Below are 5,420 nucleotides of genomic sequence, written 5' to 3' on the forward strand. Positions count from 1 at the left end.
TTCCTGCCTATGCAGGGGGTCGGACTCGATGATCTATTGAGGTCCCTTCCGACCCTAGCATCTATGAATCTATGAAAGGGAGCTTGGTGGATTTTCACCAACTAAAGAGCTGGCTTATAGAGTATGAAATTCATCTGGATATGAGACCTCGAAAACTTTTTCATTGTGTAATACCAAATTCAGGAGCTAAATCCTTTCCTAGTATATGCTGGCTTGCTAACCTTGACTTCAGTAGAGTCAAAGGAACCTGTTGATTGATGCCCGCTGGGGACCAGGCCCAGCATTTGAGATGGGATGGGAGAGATGGCCTATGGCTGACATTTCTTAAGTAGCCTCAAAATCCAGATGTCTCAGTTTATAGATGCTCAGCTTGAGAATCCTTAGGACCCAGGCGTGGATCCGGAGTGGATCCGGAAGGGGGTGCAGTGGTGACCACAGTCCCCTTTCTGACCATGCCACATGAGCAGCAGCCAGGGACTTAAGTCCCAGAGAAGGTATGCATGTCCCCCCTCCCTTCCCCTCTGTGTTCAAAGCTGCATCCCCTCCCCTCCCCTCCCTATCCCTCTCTATCCATTCTTCCCTCCCCAGCCTGCCATTGCTGGTGTCTGCACTGTTCTGGGGGCAAGGGGAGCTCCTGTCTGCTCCGGCTGGGCTCAGTCCGGGATCATGGCAGTGGTGGGTGCGTTCCCCCTCCGTGCCTGATCCCCCCTTGCAGGGTGCTCCCCACCAGCCCAGGAGCAGGTGTGGGGAGGGGGGGGGTCATGCCCATTTGCCACTGCGGCTGTTTCCACAGCCCCAGGTGAGTGTAGCCACGCTGGGGCGAGGCAGGAGCTCCTCTTGCCCCTGGGACAGCATGGATACTGATAGTGCCAAGGAGGGGATAGAGAGGGGAAGGGAGTGGACATACTTCTCAGTGTGGAGGGAAACTGTGGGGAGAATGCTTACGTCCCTCAGGATGCAAGTCGGGGTGCTCCTCCTACGGCACGGGAGCATGGAGGGGTGCAGCCACCCCTGTCGCACTGGTTGCTACGACTGCACCCCACTTTGTAAAATCCTGGATCTGTTTCTGTTAGGACCCGATCATCAAAGGCCCTAAGCGCCAATACGACCTATGAAAATCCTCAGCATTTCTAAGAAAGCACGTCCCTCGGGGCTAGTGCTTCTACTAGGGCTGCTTTTTTTTGCCATGCAAGTGGCACAAAGTGACTCCGTTTTACGAGGAGACTTTCCAGGTGCAATAGAGCTACGATGGCTCGTGAGCAATCCTTCAGGCATGGCTGGAGCCCCTCTGAACTCTCTCCATTCCCTGCTGCTGGAATAGGCCGAGACTTGCTGTGCATACAAAAACCTCTGGCTTAAAAAATCAAAATGCCTATTCTCCAGTGCGTGTATTTTTAATCTTGCTGTATGAAACAAGCACACGAATGAAATCCCATCCTTCATTTCAGCGCCTTAAGAGCGGACCAATCTCACTATTTACAATTCCCTGCAATCCTTGATGCTGGGATTATCCAGATCTGAGTATTCAGACTCTACAGGTAGTAACTCGATATCCAAGTACCTAGTATCAGGATAACAGATGAGATGGGCTGTTTTGCATCTCTGGATGCCAACTTCTATGCGATGCATGGAAATGTCTTAGTGGATATACCCGAAACACTCACCGTCTTTTAAGGATCAAAGCTACATTCTTAGAGAAGCTTTCAGAGCTTTATCCCTTCTGTATCTGTTCTCATGGGCTATGGCAATAAAAATTATGCCAATTAACTACAAGGAGCACTTTGAAGTTTTATGAAGCTTGCTCTATTTTCTTTCGTCCCCATTCCCAGTTTGGCAAAAAGGAGGCAGATCTGTATGAACTTTGATTTTTCTAAAGGTTAATCCCATAAGCGGCTCAGCAAAAGTGAAGGACAACTGGGGAACGCAGTTACACCAGATGAACAGATTTAGGGAACATATTTGTGGCAGAAACTAGGGACTTCTTTGTGAAGATCCCGATTGCTGCATTAATCGACATTATTCTTAGACCGTAACAAGAGAAATGTTTTGTCACCGACAATGTTGCAGTCGCATCCAGTCCATCTGTAGGTATTTGTGCTGCATGTTCAGGACAAATAGGTCCTTTTTGAAGTTTTATCTGCATCTGTAGTCACTAGAGACTTGCTTATTTTTTAATGGATGCCGTGATGCCAGGGAACAAGGTAATGCTTTCAGGAGAGAGGTGCAAGTTCGGCATATGAGCACTACCATCTGTTTCTGAGCTCTGTCTAAGTCTGCAGTCCACTGGCGTGTCCCTTGGGGAAGCCTTGTCCTTTTTTATCGGGCTCTAGAGAAAGATAGAGGAAAAAGATCAGAAGGTGAATAGGTATCTCTCTCTGTCAACAGCAGTGGCGCTTCCTTTTGGGAGGGGAAAGGCAAGGCCTATTGATTGTTGTTGCCCATGGCAGATGTAATCTTGTTCTTAGGTTGGTTTCTTTTCTGCACCAGTGCCCTTCTCTGCTCCTCACTTCCTCATCTTCTGTTCTTTGAGCTGCAAAAAATTCCTCTCCTCTCCTGAGGAGCAGGCTCTTGCCTCCTACAATATCTTCAGCATTGTTTTATGGCATTTGATGGAGCCACACTGCAAGATCTGGCTCCTTCAGTCTCTTCCCAGCGTCCATTCAGCAATGGCATTTTGAAGATTTTAGAAAAGAAATAAAATGGGTTATAGATTGACAGAAAATACGTTTATATGAACACGGAAGACCTCAACAAAGTTTTTGCTCTATCATAAAAGTTAAGTTTGAGAATTAAAACATCAAAAGTCACCAGAGATCATCCATTAAAAGACAGCTTTTCAGTGGGGTCATTACACCCATTAGCATTAGGGAAACTAAGATGGTTAGCTGGCTTAGGGAGATTTCTCCTTTCCTTTTTGAGGGTGGAAACCTGCATAGGTAAAACTTTTGCGAGGGAGCTTTATAAGTCCTTTGTCCCCGTAGGAAAGCTTTTGTATCAGACTAGCTCTTTTAAATGCAACTCCTCCAGTGCTCCGCAGCATTGCAATCTCTGATTACACCAGGCCACGGAGGCCTTAGGGAAGCACGGACTCAAGGCCTTTCTGGTTAAGCAGGAGCAGTTAGTGGGCTCCACTCACTAAAAGGTAAGGAGACAAAGTAACTGGATGACCATGCGCTTCCAACCATCACTACAAAGATTTTGCCTAGGTTTCAGGGCTGATTAAAAATGTGTCTGGTTTTTGCATTTTCGAAAGCCAGATTTCTTACCCTTAATTGCAGTGCTTTCCTTTACTGTAATTCATACTGCCAATGGGAGAGAGAAGTTTGGAAATGGGAATTGACAGATATATCTTTCTGTCTACCCACATGGTACTGGTAGTTATGTGATAAATTGTCCAGAGATATGATAAAGTGTTGGGCCATATGATAGATTGCATTGCCACGTTACACTTTGTCCAGTAATCCATCTCCCCTTTGACATTTTCTTATTTTTTTTAGATACTCAAACATCTCAGCGGCTTCAAATAACGTTTTTCTAGGGATAGCAAAAAAAATCAACTTATTGTGACATGCTCCCTTCCTTCACTCTGCTGTAAAAATTCACCTCCAGAATTAAGTTAGCCAGTTTTAGGCTGGCCAATATTTGGAATACAGAAATGGCTCAGACCAGTAGTCTATTTAATTGTCTACTCTGCCCTGACAGGAGAGATTACCGAACGCTTCAGATATATATTCAGTCCTTCTTAAATGACAGGTTCAAGGTTTGCTATTTCCTGGCATTACAGAACTAGAAATGGGAGATTCCCAACTTGTAGAAATGAAACCTTCCTATTTGAAAGTAAAAGTTGGAGGTTTCTATAGGGAAAATGCATTATGTCATATGGAGCTGTGGTGCTTTTATTCAGTATTGGAAGGTCTTAAAAAATTGAAGATTGAATTTATGGCATTTTTTTCAGCTGAGTAAAGCTATGTTGCTAATATACTAGTCATCATATTCTGATCATTTTGTTCCGGTTATTATTAGGACCATTTCACTTTTGCAATAGAAAGAGGTTCTGGTTTTGCAGGTGGAGGTTTGCCAGGACTAGTCCCGGTAAGAATTAGAAACCACAGTTAATCTTTTTAAAATCTGAACATTGCCACTGAAGCCTAGTCTTAGATCTCCTATGCTGTGTGGCTGTATCCAGGTGAGAGGCCTGACTGGCAACTTTCATTTTCCATTTGGGATCTGTATCTGAAAATTCAGAACTGGTTGACATTTTTTTTTACAATTTGAAATGTCGATGACTTTCAAATATATATATATATAAACAAGGATATTACAATTAAATATTTTGTGAACATTTCCCCCTCTCATTGTTTTTGACCAAAGTCAGTGTTGGGTGACATTTTTCATCTAAAAAAATTTGATTTTCCAATTTTGGAGGAAAAGTGGGAATTTTTTTGCCCTCCTTCATTTTGTATTCTTCTTTCTACTGGCTTTCCAGGAAGTCTGGTGAAAGGTATGTGTCCTTGTTACTTTAGGCATCTTAAAGGGGCTTTACCTGTAACTGTGACAGGCCTAACACATACACCGTTACTATCAGCTAACACACAAAAGATTTCATCATGTATCGCTAAACTCACTGGAAGCCTTGTCATTGACTTCAGGGGCACAAGACCAAACCCAAAGACAAGAAGCTTCCTCCTACAGTGTTTCTTCTGAAGGGAAGCATCGCAATGGCCAACTATACTGACAGGCAGGATTAATTTGTTTTTTCTTGCAGAAGGAAAATCCTGCTTGCTTTCCATTTCTACACAACGAGAGGCAGCCTATTGATTTTTCTTTGCTTCTGATTGTTCACATTACTGGTTTGCTTTTAAATAATTGACAGAGAGATCATTCATTTTACAGTGCCAACATATTTTATGCCCCTTACTCCCCCCCCTTTTTTTGTTTGTTTTGTTTTCACAGCTATACATCGTATTGATCACACTTTACAAACTGCAGTCTCTGCATGGAAAAAAATGATTCCACCTCCCCCCCACACCCCCTCTAACTTCACCATCAGCCTTTCAGCGTCTCAGCTGAGGAACCCAAGACAAGTTTCAAACAACACTCTTAGTGAGGATCAGAAACATGTTAACGAGAGGAAATGAACATTGATGAATCTCCAGAACTGAAAGCAAGATTGTGACAGGAGAATTAAAAATAATTCCTTGGTTAGGTTGTGCTGCATTAAAGGCACTGAATAAGGGACAACTGTGCCATAAAGATGGGAAGGAAGCGTCTTTGAACCCAGGCTGGATACAAGCTGAACCTACTGCTATGCATCAGATCAACACTTTTAAACAGTCAATATACAACCAGACCATGTTTTTACAGTATGATAACAGGCCAAAGGAATTTCAGGCTTTTACCAGCTTGTTGCCTGCAGGAAT

This window comes from Alligator sinensis, unplaced genomic scaffold (assembly GCF_000455745.1).
Source record: "Alligator sinensis unplaced genomic scaffold, ASM45574v1 scaffold118_1, whole genome shotgun sequence".
NCBI classification, from domain to species: domain Eukaryota; kingdom Metazoa; phylum Chordata; order Crocodylia; family Alligatoridae; genus Alligator; species Alligator sinensis.